General features: G+C 47.9%; 1 protein-coding gene across 4 annotated transcripts in view; it reads right to left on the bottom strand.

Moving 5' to 3' along the window:
• The window catches only part of ANKRA2 (ankyrin repeat family A member 2), a 253,723-nt gene that overhangs the window by 170,900 nt on the left and 61,242 nt on the right, over positions 1-21,581 (bottom strand). The gene's annotated exons all lie outside the window — the stretch shown is intronic.

Below are 21,581 nucleotides of genomic sequence, written 5' to 3'. Positions count from 1 at the left end.
AAGTGGTCTATAGAGCATGGGTTGTTGTTCCCATGTCTACCTCCAGACCCCGTGTCTCCTGCCAAGCATCCCCCCTCACGCTGGACGCCCCCCTGCAATCCGCATAATGCCACGACATATACACGTCATTCATTCACAAACACACCCCTGTTTCGAATTCTTTATAACCCACTTCATATTTCTAATGAGAACTTCTTTGCGCTTTGCTAGTCAACCCGTGAAGGTGCTGGTTATCTGCTCTTCGTCTCTGTGAACTTCCGTGACCACTTTGAGCAAACTCGTCAGTTTGCAACCTGTGAACTGCTCCCTGTTCTACGACAAGAAACTACTCTGATCCCTGCATCTAACTGTTTGTTCGTCAAGGTAAGTCCATGTACCATAATCATTTTGCGTCCAATTTTTTAATTTATATCTATTTGCTAGTAGTCATCAAATTGCATCCATGTTTTCTTTTCGTTCACGACAGTACATGCAAGGAACTAGTCACATGTTCTGAGTTTAGTCAAATTACTTTTTCTATTTTTTGAAAGTTATTGAAATACTTATCCGCATGTGAATAACGTGTATAGTTCCAAGAACCAAAACGGACCTTGCATTGAACCTTTTATGTGTCATTTAATGTTTTAACACATTGGTATTCATAGAGAATTGTTGATCTTTACTTTTCAGAACTTTCCATAATGCCTGCCTGTTCCATTGGCGGTTGCCCTTCGAAGACCCATAACAAATCTGAAGATACTATAATGCATGTTTTCCCTAAGACAATAGATCAGATAAGAGAATGGGTCCGATATTGCGGATATCCAGCCTCTGAGCTAGAAAGTAGAGTCCTAGAAGTCTTTGCGGACAAGAGGGGTGATCGATACCGCATCTGCAGCAGGCACTTTAGCCCAGACATGTACTCCACATCATTGCTAATAAAGAAGAAAACACCGCGAGCGAGGCGAAAATTGCTCTCAACCGCTATTCCCACTCTATTCGTCCACATCCCTCCACTGGTGAGTCAAGTTTACGTATTTGTCTCTCGGCCTTGCGGTAGTGTGTAGCATTAGCTAACAATAATTTCCCCATTTATGTATCCACTCAATATGAAGGCGGAAGATTCTCCATCCGTGTCGTTATTGCAGTCATCAGCCACTTCAAGCGCCTATCGGGTAATCTTACTTAGCTATTCTGACACTGACTTGTTTTAGGCATGTAAATCAATAGTTTTAATTGATCGTGTAATTATTTTACCTAATGGTACACCACAGTACTCGTCCTCTAGTCTTTGTTTTCAGTTATAATTATTGTTATCCAAAATAATGCAAGTACTGTCTTTCAGGGAGATGCTGAGGAGTCCAACGCATTGACGACAACCGTAGATGTCACTCAGATGCTCGAGGTACGTTTCCGGACAGTTCCATCGATGGAGATCATCAGATCTTGCATTCTTGTAGCGTGATTGTTACACACAATGTTCCTTTCGTTTTTAGCCATTGGTATGTCCTTCTGTCGTCGCCCTCCTATGTGTCTTCTTTTTTCAATATTGTGTTCATTACTAATGAAAGTCCTATGTTTCAGGGAGTCGATGGAGCATTAGTCCAAGAAGAAGGGGGAGCATGCAGTTACGGGTCGGCGCAACAGCTTGCAGAAGTGTGCACCGCAGTTACAGCGTCCCTTGATGTTCTTATGCATTTCGAGGTATGGATACTGACAGATCAATCATGCGAGATCAAATGACGTGATTACATCCGCTATACTTCCTTCTTTATTAACGCAAGTACTATGTTTCAGGGAGCTGACGGAGCTTCTTCAACAAGAACATCACCCCTAGTAGTTGATGCAGATCTCTGGGTGGTGACACTTCCAATGATGGAGCAAATCGAATCATATTTAGATATCCATTATTTATTTTAGACAACTGATCATTTGTGCAGGTCTATTTAGATGAGCCGTTGACGCCTGCAGAAAGTTTATGTTCTTTTAAACAAAATAGAAAACCATACTAATGCAATTACTGTGTTTCAGGGAGTTGCTGAAGCGTCATCTTCAATAATATCATCAATGGAAGTCTATGCGGAGCCCGAGGTATGGATCTTGACAGTTCAATCTAACTAGATCAACAATGCGTGAACTATTGTCGTTTGAATGTTCTACACAATGCGTTAATTCGTGTTTTGCTATTGAGATGTACGTATGGGTATTGGTCCCCAAGTACATTTTGTGTTTTCAATATTATTATACATACTAATGAAAGTTCTATGTTTCAGGGAGTCGATGGAGCCTCAGTGAGTGATGGATGTGCTTATCATGAAAATATAGTCGTTGCAGCGCAAGAGGAAGTGGAGACATGCACACACGAGTCGGAGCAACAGCGTCCAGATGTTGAAGTTCGAGGCAAGAAAGTTTCAAAGAAAAGAAAGCAAAAGAAGGTTAGTGTCCTGTTCACTATATTATGTTGTCTTTCACTGTCAATAGTTCAATACTGTAAGTTGTGTTTAAACTGAACATCCCTTTTCTAATCTGTCCTCTAGTTGCGAGTGGGTGTAAGAACTAGATCTACACAGACAGTGAAGCGAACGAGAGATGTTGCTTGTCAAACCTTTTGGCAGGGACTTGAGACTGGAGATGCATCGTGCCAATGGGAAGAATATGAAGTGATTGACAACGGAGCTATACCACCACCAGCCATTGATAGTGAATGTCCTCCTGGTAGTTTGGATGCAGTCGGAGATCAATTCACAGAATCCACACCCGCAAAAAATAAGAGCGCGCGAAAGTTGAAGACATTGTTTTTTTCTCCCATCTCCGGACAAGGAACAGATGTTGCAATGGAAGAGAATGAAGTGGACGACAATGAAACACCATCAATATCACTCAGCATAGCGGAAGACGATATCAGAGATTGTACCTTTCATGCGAGTGACATGTCCTCAACGTTACAGGCCGAACCAGCTGGGATGCAGAGTGACAGTATAAGGAAAGAGGCCAAATTCATTGTATTCGATAGCTGTTTGATGGATATTATTATGATGATGAAATGTGGGCATTGGGTTGGTGGGGAAGTATGTGGGGAGCCATTGATTAATGTGACTCGTGCAATTCGAGGCACTAACCTTAAAATACATGCCACCTGTACACAATATCATCCGTTCGCATGGTCTGCACAACCCATGCTGGGGCAACTGCCAGCAGGCAATCTACTTTGTGCAGCGGCCGCACTTTTTAGTGGTTCAAGTTTTAAAAAGTTACAGTATTTCTTTCAGTTTGTGGGAATCCATTTCATTGCGAAAAGTCAGTTCTACAAATACCAAACCGATTATCTATTTCCAGCCATCAGCGAAGCTTGGAGAATGGAAAAAATGTCAATGGAAAGTACATTCGCGGGCAAACGCTTCAGGCTAGCCGGTGATGGACAGTGCGACAGCCCAGGATTTTCAGCCAAGTACTGCACCTACCACTTTCAGGACATGGAAAGTAAGAAAATTGTGAGTTCGGTGGTTGTGCAGGTGTCACAAAGTACATCCTCAGTGGCCATGGAGAAAGTTGGCTTTGTAGCATCATTGCAAGAACTACAATCGCGGGGAATGGTGATCGACCTGATAGCCACGGACAGACACGTTTCAATTGCCAAGACAATGAGAGAAGAGTACAAAAATATAAATCACCAATTTGACGGATGGCATCTTGCAAAAACAATCAATAAAAAATTGTCGGCTGCAGGAAAAAAAAAAGATATGCAAGGTATTTCACAGTGGTCCAAGTCAATCAGCAACCATCTTTGGTGGAGCTCAAAAACATGTGAAGGGTCGTTGGAAATTCTACTGGAAAAATGGCGGTCAGTAATGTTGCACTGTAGCAACGTACATCGATGGTCGACAAATGAGCATTTCCACAAATGTGAACATGGCCATTTGTCCACAGAGGAGGCACGGAAGAAGAAGTGGTTGATTCCTTCATCACCCACTCACAAGGCCATTGAAAAGATTGTATTTGATAAAACTATAACAAGAGATTTGAGGGGACTCACGGAATTCTGCCACACAGGAGATTTGGAGGTGTTCCACAATATGTGCCTAAAGTACAGGCCCAAAAGATTGCATTTTGGCATGGAAGGCATGATAAATTGGACTCTTCTAGCGGTCTTGGCACATAACCATAATGTTGGCCGTCAACAAAGTAGGACGACCGGAACTTTAGGGACGCTTCGCTACAATAAGGCCTTCACTAAAAGAAGTAAACAATGGGTGATCAAACCAGTGTTTGAGGATATGCAATATGAGTTTATTGAGAGACTTATCGTAGATGTCCTCGATAGGCACATACATGGAGTGGTGAACGAACCTATGCAGGGGACAACTGCATTGCCACCCAACATTGCCTCTGTTCCATGTCCACCTAAAGCAGAGCTCATTGAGAAATACACATCACGGTTTAAATGATTGTAATTTGATTGTCTGTTCTCTCGAGTCTCCTCATGTTGCAGGCCCATTGCAATTAAACCAAACAGTAATATAAATCATTTTTACAAAAATTATAGAATGTTTCCGTATTACAAACACATGGCCGACCCATAGGGACAATAAAAAAAAAGGCACGCAGACAAGATGCCCTTACACTAACTGCAGCTAACTAGAAATGTGTGCTCGCTCAAAGTGAAGGTCAGCTGCTTTGATGTTTTGCTCGGGTGGCGGAAAGGCCCACGACCCAATATAAGGTTCTATTGTGATTTGACCTTGACAGGCCGGGACCATCCTGAAAGACTAAGAAAAGATAATGAATAAAATTTCAGAAACGAAACGATGAGCCACGTTCATTAGAAGAAGTAACGTCGGCAAAGAAGGAGTGGTGTTTCGGGTCTGCCCTACACAGAGACACAATGGAAAATGCAAATATAATGTAAGTAACTTTTGATGAGTTTATACCGCAATTTCATTACTATACAGTGGCTTTAAAGACGGGTTCAGTTGTACTTGTTCGTTCTATGTGGCATATTGTTTTCTACCGCGCACTATCTTGAGGAGAAACATCTGCTTTTACTGAAGCACCTCAAAACCTTCCTCTTTGCTTCTGCTTTCTCTCTCCCTCTCCCCTGCTACAACTGGTCCACTGTCTGCGACCTCGGTCCTGGGCCCTTCCACTCTCCACCTGCACTGCCTCCCTGTCAACCCCTGCACTGGGGGACTGTCTCAGTATCCTACAGCCCCCCCTTCCCAGCACTTGTTCTGCACTTACCTTGCACTTGCCACCAGCTGGCCCTATTTATTTATTATTTTATGCTACTTACCTTGTACTCCACTCCCCCCCCTCCCTGCCTCGCCACGCCTTTAAACACTTGTGTACACCCAGTAGCGCTGTCCTCGCTATGATTTTAATAAGGATCTGATGGTGAGACTAATTTCATTTTTTATGTTTTTAGGTACATCATTCACTACTGTCTGTGTCACGAGTACCAGACACCGGCGGACGGCTTCTACAGCCGCCAGTTGCTTCTCCGCGTGAACAACGTTACCACCCTGACCATTTTATGGGACGATCGCCAAGTACAAGTATGCCCTTACGCGGTACTAACGGTTAGATGCAACATACCTACCGTTGTGGTGGCCTAGTGCCTCGTTGTTGGAACAGCCATCCGATTATCAGTGCGACCGAAGAGCTTATTTTTATCGTAAACCAACACCCTGTGTACTGCACACGAACATCGCTTCCCTCAAGACGAACTAATTTGGATCGAGAGCAAAGAAAAATGCAAATCGCTGAATATTCTCTAAACATTTGATGTCCAATAAACGTACTTTGCCAAATGTACAATCTTGCCGTTTGCTTTTAAACCACGGTTTCACATTCCGAATTGTGGCGCTGTATTGTGAGATGCTCTAAGACCCTGTGTACAGCAAAGGACCATCGCGTTCCTCAATACGAACTTTTTGGAACATGAGCAAATAAAAATGCAAATCGCTGAATATTCTCTAAACATTTGATGTCAAATAAATGTACTTTACCACATTTACAATCTTGCGGTTTGATTTCAAAGTACAGTTTCATATTCCGAATTGTGGTGCGCTGTATTGTGAGCTGATCTGTGTTGATTTCCGGGGTCTGTGTGGAGTCGCGTAGAAGACGCCTGGGCGCGTTTGCCTACGCAGCTCAGTCACGTCACGGATAGAGGCGGGGAATATGAATGTTTTGATAAAGTCTGTTTCAGGCGCGGGGGATTTGATTTAGTGCCGCAAAGGCAGGTGAGCCAGGTCGATGCGGCGGAATGATAGGATTATCACAAAATGGAGGCTGATTTCGAGTGCGATAATGGGCGAAAAGTCGGGTAAGGTCCATAGGAAAGTTTCCTACGATCTACCGATTTATGCTTACAAACACATGGCCGACCCGTAGGGACAGTAAAAAAAAAAGTCCCGGAACTATCCTTTAAGAGGTTCTGAGGCCGATGACAGTAAGGCCGAGATCTCATCCCATTTATGGCCGTTGTAGCTACCTAACAGGGTAGAATTGTTAGCTATCCTGGTCTGGAATGCCGCGGAAGAGGCCAACTTGCTCCCCATTGTGTACAGCCTCTTGCTTTCCTTATAAGGCAGAGCCTCAGAGGTGTTACGCTCACCTGGTACCCACGGGGACGCCACCCAGCCCTGGTTGGATGATTTGCACTCTCGAACGGTCTCCGGGTCCCTTGGTAAGGCCTCTGGTTAAAGATGGGTCTGAAATATAGGAGAGCTGGATTCAATACCAGATTGTCTTTAAGTTTTCCCACCTCCCTGGGCCTCGGCTCCTTCCTCCCCCTTTGCCCTTCTCCTCACCTTAATATTGTAAAAGGTGGATTCTCCGTCCTGCTCCTCGTGGCAGGGGCGCGTAGATGTGGGGGGTGAGCAGCGACCAAGTTACTTGACTGGTGCAAGCCCCCCTGTGGGAATCCAGGCCTGCTGCGACTCCATAGGTTTGCTGCTTTACCGTCTTTATATGCAGTTCTTATGTTCCTCTTAGTTCGAATAATAATGTCTTGCTTCTTTCCTTTTAGGTATGGAAAGGTATTTTGGTGTTGTCATGCAGTTTGAAGAGGAGCATGGGCCGGTACGCGAAAGCGCGGTGTGCGCGATGCTGTCCGGTAAGTAATGCGCGATGCTTGGCGCTGTTTCGCCTTTTATATTGCTAACCAGGGTCTTTTCTCTCCTTGCAGGTTGCAATGTTCCTCACCGAGCGCCGTAATGTTCCAGCAATGATACTGACCAGGAGAGGACGACCAAGGTAAGAATTGTGTGGCTTTCTTCATTCGGGAGGAAACGTGAGTAAACGCTTACTAATGCGGTGCCGGATGATGGAGTTCGTACCTTCAGGTGAGTGGAACTGAAGTCAGCCATGAATTGAAGACCGGATACTGTTCAGGTAAGTTTCGTAGTGTTCTTTCTCTCTCAGCAGGCCCTTGGTTTCAGGTAAGCTGGCATCAAAGAACTGGACACGGTGAGCGTTACGCTGCCCACAGCAGAATAACGCAAAGCATGTTCTGCTGTTTGGGTGTGGTTTAAATAGTCTCAGGTAAAGTAGTCCAGGTAAAATAGTCCCAGGCCTGCCACACCCAAAGTAGTCCAGGTAAAGTAGTCCCAGGCCTGCCACACCCAAAAGACTAGACCGCATAGCTCAGTTCCTTGTAACTGAGCTATGTGTGTGCCTCCATGTTGGCTGAACCCCCCCCCCCAGTTAAATAGTCCCCAGTAAATAGTCCCATTCTAATGTTGGTCTTCATGATGGTTAGGAGCCTGGCGCCAGGACTGACTCCAAGAGTGTCTTGGATGAGGTTTTAAGGCCTTTGACCTGGCCCTAATTGGAAGGCTGATTTGCCAGTGAGGGCCAGGGGCAAGGGTCATGACAGAGGAAGCTAGGGGAGTTCCAGCCCTCTTCCTCGTTGTGGTAACAACTAATGAATCAGGCTTTAGTTGACCTCTGATGTATAATGAACGGGTCCGAAGGTGCGGGTCTAAACAGTTTGTCTATGCGGGGGGTTCAATACCCACATAAGATTAGGAGTTTACAGTGAGGGCTGAATCTCGCTAAACAGACTTGAGGAGAGGGATAAACTGAGTAACAACATTATCTCATAAGATTTCATCCATGAAATCCTCATCTTGTTGGTTTTCCTGTGTAGCTATTTGAAAATGCTCTGCCGCCTTGACTAGCACTTCATTTAGCAGAGGTTGATTGTCTATGGGTGAGTTCACCACAGGGGGGTCCTGATTAACAGGAGAGTCCATGACATACATTTCTGCCTCGGGGGCAACCTCCTCATCCTCATTATCCCCATAATAAGGGTCTGCTGTCTCTTGCATAGAGAGGTTTTCATGATCGGAGTGCGGGTCATAGAGATCAATTACTGTGTCTTGCACTGGATTCTTGGGGCGAGACCTCTTAGTAGGGCGTTGATCAGAGATTTGGGACCCAGAGGGTGCTGTAGTGGGGGGAGGGGGCGTAGTGGAAGTTTGCAAAATAGTCAGGGTCCTTTTCAAAGACGTTTGCCATGAAGGACATTCTCCTCGTGACCCTGTCGATATCCTCAGCTGACCATTGGGCAGAACTAGGGATGACCAATGGTTGAGAAGGGAGCCCCAAATCTTCAGGTGTGGGAGGGAGTAAGGTAGAAGGAGGAGTCTTCTTCAGGGTGGAAGACAGTGAATCTTGTACTAAAGGTCCCTTACTTTTATGAGTGGACCTAACCTCCTGTGATTTATCCCTATGAGGGGTCTTAGAGGACTTTTTCTTAGACTCCCTATCTTTAACCTGGTCCTCTCGAGCGTGTTTTTTGACTAACTGTATAGGGTCTCTTTGTACCTGTGTCGACATAGAACGTCGATTTTCAGGTGCGGGCTGAACCGGAGTGTCGTCTTCCGGTAGTGGTTTTGCGCGCAACGTCTGTACCATCCTTCAACGGCCGGGGCCTGTCATGTGGAGATCTCGATCTGGAGTGCCCAGAGGACAGCGATTCAATGGACCTCTCCCTAGACGCTGTGCGTTGCCGTCTGCTCGACACGTGTGACGAGTCTCGGCCGTGGGTTGTGTGTTTGGTGGAGGATGTAGTGATGGCGCTTCTGCCGCCGGGCGTCGTCCCCATAACAAGGCTGCCGGCCTGTCTGTCGGGGGCTTGTGCTTGGGAAACTGGAGTAACCCCGTCTCCTTCGGATACCGCAGCGTTGCTGCCGTCGCTGAAGGCACCCTCCCCTTTCATGGCGTCGAGCTGCCTGGCGTGGTGGGCCCAGTGTTCAGTAAGGCGGTCCTTCAATGTCTTTGGTTGAAGAGTCTACACGCTCGACGTGGTCTTGTGGGAGACACAAGTTACACACAAGGTGTTTATCGACCCACAGGAACTTCTTATTGCACAATTTAACGGGGGTCCTTTCCATAAAGTTACATCACGGCAGCTAGGCGAATGTAGGGTATGAGTAAGGGTGTATACATTCTAGAATGTCCTCCCCGTCCCTCTCTCCCTACTGCGTGGGCCAAAGCCTGTAGCAGCCTTCCAAGGCCGGAATGGATCCGTCGCAGGGAGTCTTTCGACAGTCATTCTTTGTCTTCACCAGGGTCTGATGGTCTCGATAGTCGGCGAATATAAAGGATAATAGGAATAAACTATCTTTAATTGATCATAATAAATGGCGATAAGCCTAAAGGAGAACTCTGCTATATGCGTCCGTCTAAGATGGCGGAAAAAAAACAATCTGAGGGACCTCGACGCGTGAAGGACCATGGGTAGAGTGGACATCACACTGGGGATAATATTACTGGCATGCCCTGTCGAACGTCCCTTTTCGAGTTTCAAAGACAACTGTAATACTCTGCAGCTTCCACTAGATATCGGCCTATGCACAGCATGTGATCTAAGCAGATTCCACAAGCCTCAGAAAATATATATATATATTTTCTTTTTTTTAAAGGGTTTTGTAAACTTTATATACAGTGCCCAGTCATTTTCCCAGCAACTTTCTTGCCCCCTTGCGGTTTGCTGCAGGTTTTAATTCAATTGTAAGATGGCTGCCAGTTTACAGGTTGTCAGTCTTGTCGCCTGCTTCTATGAAGGCTTCAGATTGAGACTGGGGTCAGCAGCGTTCTTGGTGAAAGATGGCAGCCTCCGATGGAGAGCCTCATACAACGTGACCTGACTACCTGGCAGCGAACTGGGGCTGTGGCAGTCAGTGCTTCTTAGATCGTGCACTGCCCTGTGCTTGTTCATTGAAAAGTTTTGAGCAGCACCTTTTTCCAGGTACCTGGGAGTATTGTCACTTCTTCCATTCTCCTGGGCAGTCCTGTTTTTTAGCTCCCTGCCACTAACATGTAGGAGGCCGCCAGGAAAGTGACATAGAGACATGTTTTTCTTCTGTTGAAGCTCCAACACCCTCAGATGGAGAAGAAATACAAATAGCGGCCCCATTCTCCCCCTCAGTATTGATGAGCACAAAAAGCACTTCAGTGTCAAAAAGAGGCATTGTACTTGTGGCGAACAGTGTTTATCTTCCACCAATTCTCAATGTATTAAGCTGCATGGGTGGTTATGGAGGAATTTCCAAGGGAGCGCCAAGAGGCCAGGTGAGCTGACTGACTCCTTGTGAATTTTTGAATATATTAATTAATACATTGAAACTAGTGCTTTCGCAGGCATCTATGTCGTAACAGTCTTAAACAATCAAAACTAAGTAGGGTTTAATTTTGTCCAGAGAAATGTTTTTGTTTAACAATTTGTCCAGCAAACTGTTTTCCTCATTTTTGGTTGTGCAGCTTGATATTACAACACTCTGTTAATCTGGTCTCATATTTAGATTTGTTGTCCAGTGTTGGCCCGAACCAGAGGTTCTCACAACTCTTTACAAGTCTCAAGAGTGAAACAAAAGTTCTAAAAAATATTTTAGGAGCGGGTAGGAATATGAGGGTGGACAGGCAATGGCTGGGCCAGCGGAGTGGCTGGGTTAGGTGTGGGGAACGAGGTATCCCAAGTCAAAGTGGAAGATCTTCCTGGAATCATTCTGGAGTCATCCGGTGACTCCATCCTAGAGTCATCCATGGCTAGTTCAGAGAGATCATCCGAAACCATCCTGAAGTATATGTATAGGCCGAAATATTTAAATGTGATGACCCTAGAGTTATCACAGAAACTACTCCAGGATGAGTTCTGAACATTCCAGTGACCCCATGACAACTTCAGGATGGTTGGGGATTACTCTAGAATGACTTCATGACAACTTCAGGATGGGCGGGGATTACTCCAGGATGACCCTATGATAAGTTTAGGATGGGTTTGAAATTGTGAATGACTATTGCAGACAACTTCAGGAAGAGTCACTTCATGTTGCTTACAAACAATTTATGAAAATGTTTTTGACTGCTTGTGTGCAAGACGGGTGGTATTACTATAGGGTGAGTCTAGTTAGACTTATGGATAGTGTACTGGAAAACCTCAAGGGAATTTGCAGCTGTTACTTTCCATCTTTGCCTTCTTTGCTAGAGCACTCAATGTCATTACCTAAGGTTCGCTGATTTAATAAACAAAACTATAAATACAGCCCACAATGTCACAAACCAACCTGTAAACCCCCTCATGTTAGTTCTCACCTCTAGCTAACAAGGCATCACACCCAAAACTCCCACAATTACAAATCACTGACTAAAATACAAACCTCAGTGACCTAAACAGAATCCGTTAAAGGTCTACCTGCATGACAGACTGCCGATCACTTCACCCAATATCACTATGAGCAGCTAGCAATTAGTTCAACCATTCACCACATCCAAGAAACACTAGCTGACCCCCCACAATCAATAGCAGAAAAACATGTACCATTTACAAGTTGGCCCCAACCTACAAATTCACCAGATCAACTATATAGTTCTACACACAAGAGCACTTGCATCTTCAGGTTCACAGAGCAGCATGTGAGCTACAATTAAGTTGTCGATTAGTAGCAGGGGCTGACAAAGCAACCAAACTCGGTTGTGGGGATGTACCAATTCCATTGTTTTTTTAAAACCGTAATCTTAATGATTGCGCAGGTGTGTGGGAACGTCTAGGTGTCACTTCACTGTCTAAACAGGCATGACCGTAATACTGTAACAAGGACACACTGTTGAGAAGACGTTGTGATAGAGTTGAGCTTGTCAAATTAGAGACAAAACATTTGTAGCAGACAATTGACTGTTACTTTATAGTCCAATATTTTGTAGTTGTTGCGCAGCAACATCTTTGGGAACTGCAACATTACACAGAGATATCGGTCGATTTAATGCTGTGTCTTTCAATTGTCGATGTGAAGTAAGAGGCGGGTTCTGAGGAAGGAATGAAGAACACTAAAGACTTCGTTTTTTCCAGCTTTTGTGAACAGCCATTAATAAGATTTGGAATAGTCAGTTTCCACCAATCAGCTTTTACAATAGAATTCTCTTGTTTTTTTTCACTGCATCTTCTTCTTGTAGTTCACTCCAGATTCCACCAATAGCTGCTTTTTCTCCTCTAGCTTTCTTTTTTTTTTTTAACTTTGGTTTTATTAGCATTTTTCATAATATAACAAACAGGCTCGAAGCTCGGTTAAAGGCACATAAACATTCAGTACAGCCTGTGACCCCCTCTCCACCCCCCCCCCCAAACGAGAATGAAAAGAACAAAAGAAGAAAGGAAGAAAAAGTGGGAGATAGCAACAAAAGTTCTTTTCTTCTTCATATGAAACGACTGGGAGACGCATTGAGTGTCTATTTATAACCGGAGTTTATAAGTGGTTGTGGCCGCTGAAGTTTTCCATGGCTGTAGTTCAAATACCGTTCCCCGGGCAATGGAGATCCACCCTCCCTCAAGCTCCTTGTTGCTCCCCTCATCCGCCACCCCCCGTCGGGTTTCAGTGAACATCCCATCCCCAGGACTCCCGCACCCCATACCAGTTCGCTTGGAATGAGCTAGAGTCGTTGTTTACCATTGCCGTCAATTTGTCCATCAGGAACATTTGTTTCACCTTCTTTAGCCAGTCCTCCTTCGAGGGGGTCTCCGGGCTCTTCCATTTCTGGGCCAAAGCTACCCTCCCAGCTCTCAGCATGGTTTCCCACATTCTGGGGTATCTATACGTGTCCGTGTCCTCAGGGGGGAGACCCAGCAGCATAGTCAGGGGGTTCTGGGGAAGCAGTTCCTCCGAGACTTCCGCGATCCAACCCCTCACCCTCTCCCAGTAGGTTTGTACCTTCGGGCAATGCCACCACATATGGCCCCTCGATCCTCGTTGACCACAGCCTCTTGGGCATTCGGGTGACACCCCTGAGAACATCTTGGATAACTTCACCGGGTCTCTATGCCACCCTTGTAAGATTTTAAAGTTATGTTCCATATCTGCCGTGAATAGGTTTCCGTGGAACCCTATTTTAAATATTCTCGACCAGGCATCCTCCGAGATCTCTTCCCCTGCCAAGTCGTTCCAGAAAGTACGGAACCCCCTCCTCTCTGCCAAGTTGATGGTATTAAGAATCTTGTATATACCAGATACCGCACCATTCCTAGAGGTCGCAGAATCAAGACATTTTTCAAAAGGGGTCAGCTGTCTTTTCAAGTCCAGAACCCATGACTGATCACAGAGGATACCTTTCAGGCGGAGATATTCAAATATGGAGAGAGACCCCTGCCCCAGAGCATCCCTTAACTCCTCATATGATAGGAAATCCCCATCCTTAAACAGTTGACCCGCCCATTCCATTCCCAAGTCGGACCAAGTCTGAGCTTTTTGGAACCCCCTGCTCCCCAATCTGAGGGGGTGTCCCCAGAGTGAGGTCATCGGGGGTGGCCATGACATCAAGTGTGCAGTCTGGGGGCCCTCTTTCCAGATTGCCCAGAGCACCGCCAATGTAGGGTGGGACTTCAGTCTACTCGGTATCAGCCTACGGGGGGCCCACAGAAGGTCCCGTACTTTCAGGGGGTGCGCATCCATGTCTTCCAGGTAAGACCAGTAAGTTCCCATCCCCTCTTTCATGTGCTCCAGGAGGACGCGCAATTGGGCAGCGCGGAAGTACAACTGGAAGTCCGGGAACCCGAACCCTCCCTCCTCCCTCGGTAAGGTCAGGACCGCCTTCGCGGTCCTCTGGGTCTTGCCCTGCCACACAAACTCTTACCGCATTCTGCAACGCTCTGAAGGTGTGGTCTGGGACATTAGTAGGGAGAGCAGTGAAGAGATACAGTAAGCGCGGCAATATATTCATTTTTACCGCCGTCATGCGGCCGTACCAGGAGAGTACCATCGAGCCCCATCTCCTGAGGTCGGCAGCGATTCCCGCCATAACGGGATCGTAGTTGGCGGGGGCTAGGTTGGATAGGTCCCTGGTAAGGATGACGCCCAGGTACCGGATAGAGGCCTTCCCCACTGTTATACCATTGAGCCTGCCCAAGGGATCTAGCCCCGGGTCACATACCCGCATAGGAAGCAGAACTGATTTGGATGTGTTGATCTTCAATCCCGAGAAACGCCCGAAATTGGTCATCAGAGACAGGAGAGGGGGAAGCGATGTGACGGGGTCTACCAAATAGGCCAGTATGTCGTCCGCAAACAGGGACAGTTTGAATTCGACCTCCCCTCTCCTGATCCCCTTGATGTCCGGGTGTGCTCGGACTGCTATGGCCAGAGGCTCCATCGTTAGGACGTATATTAGGGGGGAAAGCGGGCATCCTTGTCTCGTTCCCCGGGAGAGGGCGAAGGATTCCGACAGCCTGCCATTCACTTGGACTCTTGCCCGTGGGGCTCTATACAGTGCTGCCGCCCATTCCCTGATATGTACCCCAAAGCCCATTTTCTGAAGGAGGAGTTGCATGTACCTCCACTCGACCCTGTCAAAGGCCTTTTCCGAATCTAGTGAGAGGACACTTGCATCGAGATCGGTCCTCTGAGCATAGTGAAACAGATTTATGGTTTTCCGGATGTTGTCCGAGCCCTGCCTGCCTCTGATGAATCCTACCTGATCTCCGTGAACCAATTTCGGCAGTATCCCCTCCTTCCGCCTCCCGATTACCTTAGCTAGGATTTTAACATCGATATTTAATAGGGATATTGGGCGGTAGGAGGAGCACTCCGTGGGGTCCTTGCCTTCCTTTGGTACTACTACAATTATGGCTTCCATCATGGAGTCCGGGAGAGTGCCACCCTCCAGGACTGCGTTGAAAACCTTCACTAGGTGCGGGGCCAGGGTCGAGCGAAACCTTTTATAGAAGTATACAGAGAAGCCATCCTCCCCCGGGGAAGTACCCGCCTTCATCTCGCCAATCACTTTTTCAACCTCGTCCTCCCGCACTGGACTCTCCAGCCCGACTGACATCTCACTAGTCAGGGCCGGGACTAGAGTCCAAAAACCTTTCTATCTCGGTCTCGCCCCCAGTGTATTCCGATGAGTACAATTTCTCATAATATTGGCGGAAGGCCTCTCCAATGTGGTCCGCTTCATGGCCTATTGACCCCACTTCATTCTTTACGGCTCTCACCATTCTACTTCTCTGCACCTCCCTCAACTTCCAGGCTAGGATCCCATCTGCCCTGTCCCCCTTTTCGTAATATTTCTGCTTAACCAGCTGGAGGCTCCTTTCTGTTTTGTGGAGGAGGAGGTCCTTCAGCTGAAGTCTGTAGTCCTCTAGGGCATTGACTTGTTCGCGATCTAAGGGCTCCGTTGGGAGGCCCCCCCGGCTGGAGATGGGATATTTTTGCCCTCAGGGACTTCTCTTGAGCTTCCCTAATTCTTTTATTCTGGGCTCCCTTCTTAATGAGAACACCCCTTAGGGTAGCCTTAAATGCATCCCATAGGGTGTGTGGGCCCACCTCCCCATTGTCGTTGAGGTCGAAGAATTCCGTTATGGCGTCCAATATCTCCTGCGCTTGGACCTCATCCCTCAGCAAGGAGTCATTGCATTTCCATCTACCCCTGCGATCGCCGGTCCATCCCCCTGCTACGGTGACTCGGACCAGGTCATGGTCCGACCCGGGGATAGGGTCCACCCTATGGCCGGTGATAGATGGGTATAGGGTTTCATCCACTAAGATGTAATCTATTCTTGAGAAGGAAGTATGGATGGCCGAGTAGTATGTGAAGGAGGGGACGCCCTGCCCGGGGAGGGGGGGGGGGTATCGTGTCCACCAGGCCTAGTTCTGAGTTCACCCTCTGGAAATTCCTTGCCATGGTCTCGTCAGCCGCCCTGGAGATCTGGGGGCCCATGCGTTTCCTGTCTCTGGACGGGTCCAGAACCATATTGAAGTCCCCCCCTACCACCATCGGGCCCTGGGCAAAGAGCTTAAGTTTATCCCTCACCTCTTCCCAGAATTGAGCTTGGCCTTCATTTGGACTGTATACTACAGCTAAAGTTAGCGGGGCGCCCTGCAGCGACCCCCGAACCAACAGGTAGCGGCCTTCCGGATCTTTCAGTATGGCCTCTTTCTCGAAACCCACGTTCCTTGATATTAATATGGCCACTCCTCTTTTCTTGCCCTTGTGGGATGCACAGTGAACTTCCCCTATTCCTCCACCCCGCATTTTGGGTTCCTTCCCCCGGGCCCAGGGAGTCTCTTGCACGAAGAGGAGGTCGAGGCCTGCCCTTCTAAATTCCCTGCAGATCAGGGACCTCTTTGTGGGAGTGTTCAAACCACGGACGTTGAGGGATCCCACACCCAGGGACGGCAGGCTTTCAGCCATTATCCAAAAGTTCTACGATTCCAGGCCACCACTTCACCTCCCCCCTCCTCACTATCTCCCTTAGTATTGTATTGTCCTCTCCCCTTTCCCCTCCCCCCCTGGTGGGCTTAAAACATTTCCCCAACTGCCCCCCAGACCCGACCCCCAACTGAACAACCCCAGCAATCCCGTATCCCCTCTCCCCGGCGTCCAGCCAGTTAGTTCTGCCATCGCTGGCTATTGGCCGAACCACCAGCCCATCCATACACTGCTCGTCCTTATGAGCCCCCCCTTCCGCCCTGTGGCGACATCCCCCTCATGATACCCCCTTACTTTCTGTCCATGGGACGCTGATACTGGTAACTTCCCGTGACAATGTTCGGCGGGTCCCCCCAGCCTTCAGTCCTCAGGAGCGTTCCGCTCTCCCTCCTTAACTGGCGACGGAGTGTTAATTTTCCTGTATTTTCTCGTGCCCGTTTTCCTTCTCCTCTCATTCGATGGGCCTGGGACTCTCGGAGTATCCCTCACCGGCCCCGATGGGCCCCTCCGGGGATTCGAGTCCTCTACGTAATCCTGGATGGCTCCTCGTATGTCATCTTCCGTGATAAGAGTCGACCTCTGGCCCATATACTCAAAGGTCAGGGAGAAAGGATAGCCCCAGCGGAAGCGGATCCCCTTTTCCTTGAGCAGGAGCGTTAGGGGGCGACACATCCTGCGTTTGGCCACGGTGTAGGCAGAGAGATCCTGGAAGATCGTGATCTGAGCGTTGTTATAAGTGATCTCCCGAGCCTTCCTGGCCTCCTCCAGCACCTTTGTTTTTTCAGAATAGTAATGAAACCGGACCAGAATAGATCGAGGGCCACCCGCCCTGCCCCCGGCTCTATGGACCCTGTCAAATGTGGGTTCCGTGGTCATTTCTTCGGAAAATAGAAGGGTGATGATGTCTCTCACTGTTCGGGTGATGTCTCTCTCCGTTTCCCCTTCCACCTCGGGTACCCCAAAAATTCTGAGATTGTTCCTCCTTTCCCAATTTTCAAAGTCGTCCATCTGTCTGGACCTTTCCTCATCCCTTTTCTCCAAGGCCGCCAGCCTCAGCTCTACCCCCATTTCCTGGGTTGCTGATGATGATTGGTAGGTCTCCACCTGCAGGAGCCTGTCCTCGACCTTGTCCACCCTTTGATCAATTTTTTCAAATTTCTGGGCGATGTCGGATCGCATGTCCCTAATTTCCTGCAATATGGAGGCGATACCTTTTTCCATGGCCGTCATGGAAGGTGCCTGGGCCTCCGACTGGGCCATACCTCTGGAGGGGCTTGGGCTCCTCTTGCTGCTCGCCGTCTCTTGAAAGCGAAAGTCTTGCAAGGTTTTCCGCCAGTTCATCTGGTCACCCCCTTCTGGGACGGCCCGTGGTTATTTCCTAGGGTACTCAGATGGGGGCCCCAAAGAGTTTTGGGGGGGTCCCGGGGCCAGGCTCGCCCCCACTTTGTTATGGTGTGACTTTGCCGAGGGAGTTTTTGTTGGGCGGGCACACTTCCCACCACGTTCCAGTGGGGGCCTCACACCCCGTTCCGAGTCGTCGCGGTCCGCTGGTCTGTTCGGGCTACTGGTTCTGTGGTCCTTGCCCCCCAGTCTCCAGAGGCACGCGCCCCGCCGCGACCCGGCTGGGGCCTCGCTGGCCTGTTGGTGCTTGCCCCGTGGGGGGGAGGGGAGGGAGAGCTCCCCTTGGCGCTTGGGCCTGCTTCTTGACCCCCACCTGGATCCCTCCGCCCCCACGGCCGACAGGAGACTGGCTTCTGGCTGTGGTGCGGGTCCTGCTGTCTCCCTCTGCGTGTTTCCTTCTCCCGCCTGGCCAAGCCCGTTGCACTGCGCGCCTCGGAGGCCGGGGGGAGGGGCGAGGCTCCGATTCACGAAGCGGGGGGAACCCCCCGTCCTGCTGTGGCCCCCGCTCCCGGGGCTGAGAGCGCTGGAGGATCAGTAATCGGCTGGGTGAGGCGGGGGGGGGGCTCCTCACCATGTCTGCGCGGCTCCCGCGGGGGGTCCTCTCCGAAATCTTATGCCGCGGCTGCGGAGGCCCAACCCTGGGTCATCCCCGGGCGCCGTCGCAGGTCTCGTTCTCGGGCCTCCCGGGGTCCCGAGCGTCGCTGTTTCACTCTATAGGTGCCCGGGGGTGTCTCCTCACTGCGCCGACGTGCTGGATCCGCCTGGGGGGGTCCGGGGGGGCTCAATCCCCTTATTCAGCCCAGTCGAGGCGGGAGCAGTACGATCAGGCAGCCATTGCCTGTGCGCCCCCTGGTGGCCTCCCCTCTAGCTTTCTTTTTAAAGCCTCAATTAGTCCCTCTGCATCACAATAGGTTTTTTATTATTTCGTCAAATGTTTTCTGTGGCTTAATACTGTTTCTTGCCTGCGGCTAGGAAAAAGGCAAGTTGAAACTTCATTATCTGACTACCAATACAACAAACATTTTGCTCGAGCTGTACACCAGTGACTCCACTTAAGCACGATCCTATCCGTCCCCTTGATTTTTGCTTATTCTTGCTCCTTGGCGATTTCCCTCGCTCCCCATGCAGTTATCCACAACTCAGTCTAGCTGCACACATACTCTGACCTGGACTACGGTCCCCGAGGGGGTACAACCCATATCGCTTTGCCAATAACATAAGAGAAATCAGTAGGCCATCTATACTTTTGAGAGTTACTCTAGAGGATAGAGACGCTGTAAAAGAGTGGCAGGCATTGTGCTGCATTCACCTGTAGGTGTGAAAAAAGGGAATTCCTCCACGTAGGGACGACAGATGTACCATCCTCCCCCAAACATCAAATTGATGAACAAACAAAATACATTGTTTACCCGACTAGAAAAGCACGACTGCCTTGAAATCCTTTTCTTCACATATTTCTCTTCTACTTTCATCAAGACCCTCTATCAGCCATTTACAATTAACTTCACAAGGAATTGCCAAAAGGTGCAAATTCCCCATCCTTTTAAATACACAGAGAATTGTCGGAAATCAACGAAAAGCACATTAAAGAGTGCCACGATTTGAGTTTTTGCCTAAAAGAAGAAATAAAGTAAATTCAGTATGCTCCAAGTATTTGTGAACTAGGTCTGTACCCAAAACAATTAATTTATAGTGGGCTTGCTATGGATGTTCCTGCCTGATGTGTCCCGATTTGTGAGTGAAGAGTCTCTTGGTCCTTGGGAACTTCCTCCAAGACTTTTCCCCATTGTGGCTTTAACTAGTTGCACCTGCTTGCTAATCAAATCAGAGGTGGGTGTTCTGGAGAGGCAATACGTAACTGCAGAGCTCTTGTACCAGAAATGCTGCAGTCATTTAGTTTGTGTCTTTTAAAAGACAATCAGCCGTTTCAGTTTCTTAAATGTAAACATCAACCACCGAGAGTCCTAGCTTGCAGACAGCAACATGTACAGGAAATACTAGGGACCAGAAGTAGGAGGGTATGCAGGGACAGAACCCATGACCAAAGTGATCTTTACTGGGGGGATCAAAAAGTAAATATTACACCTTAGCAGGTGGCCTTTGCTAATATGAGCCAGGCACTATCCTCCAGAAGGGTCAGAAGTCCTCCCCTCCCCCCCATAAGCATTGCTACTGTACCATAAATGATGCACTACAGCTGAACTAGTGCAGAGCTCATAGCAGTGGACAAATCCTGCAAAACAGTAAAGCAAGCCATGGGTACGTTTTGCTGAGGCATGGTTTCTCACACATGCGCCACGGCCTGATACATGTAGATAACATTACTTTGAGGGTCAGGTGCACTTATCTGAGGAAGGCATGGACCTATTTGTGTGGAACATTGTGAGGCATTAGAGCAGCAGCAGCGCTAAAGCCAAAGAGGGGCAGCCAGTAGGAGCAATTACACCCTACTTGGCGACGGTTTGAAAGCGATCAGGCTTATCAGTAGAACAGTCATTGTGTGGAACTGGGAAGGAGTCGCCACCCACGAAAAGGTGGCCGCTGTATGCTGAACAGCTGGGGCCTGAAGGATGCCCGGTGGTGGGGGGCTTGAAGGATTATGGTATGGTGATTGTTTTTAATTAAAAATATAAGCATTTGTGGTGGGGATGGGGGGAGAAACTATATTTTACTCAAGGGGGGGGGCTCAGCATAAAAAGGCTTGAAGACCACTCCCTTAAGGGAATAAAGCGGCCTCCCACTTTCAAATAGAAAAGCAATTAACAGCACTCCTTTCACGCCCAGGTCTGAAAATTCCTGCTACCGCGTCAGTCCTCTAATACACAAGGCTGCTGAAAAAATCCAGAAAAGCAAGAAAATAGCTCAAAGCTGCACAGCATCCAACGAGAATGAACTGGTCCCAAAATTAGAGCAAGAAAAAAAGAGAAAAAAAACAACCATAACCATAAAAAGCATTCACCCCAGATAATCATAAACAATGATCAAAAAATATATTTTCAAAATTAATGACAGGTATCACTAGCCCTAGCAAGCATTCAATAAAGTTTACAGGCACACTAACTACTGAGATCAAGTGGTTAGAACAAACAACCGCATTGAAGGGGCAATAAAATCCCTCTGGGAACCTCATCAACCTATAGAGAATGTGACAAAAGTATAACTTGAACATGCAGTAATCCTGAGTATATTAAATCATGTAGTGATGTCCCCAAAGTGTTGAACAAACTAAACGTAGATGGAGTAGAGCATGAGTCATGGGGGAAATCAGAACACTGTCCCCCTTGCATAAAGGCTGACACAACTAGCCCTACTGTGAACCGAAAAAGGCAATGGAAAACAGGGGTAAACAAGCCCTCTATTTTCTTTAAAATAAATGGCGTAAAAAGCTCTGCCTCACGGGTATAGAATCTGTAACTTCCAGCAGTGAAAAAATAATATTCAAAAGCATTACAATACAAAATGACAGTCTTTGAATGCCAGACAGTTCGCTTTTTAAG

Source organism: Ambystoma mexicanum, chromosome 6p (assembly GCF_040938575.1).
Source record: "Ambystoma mexicanum isolate Mex_15411 chromosome 6p, UKY_AmexF1_1, whole genome shotgun sequence".
NCBI classification, from domain to species: Eukaryota; Metazoa; Chordata; class Amphibia; order Caudata; family Ambystomatidae; genus Ambystoma; species Ambystoma mexicanum.
Note: the sequence above shows the minus strand (reverse complement) of the source record. Positions and strands in the feature narration are given on the sequence as shown.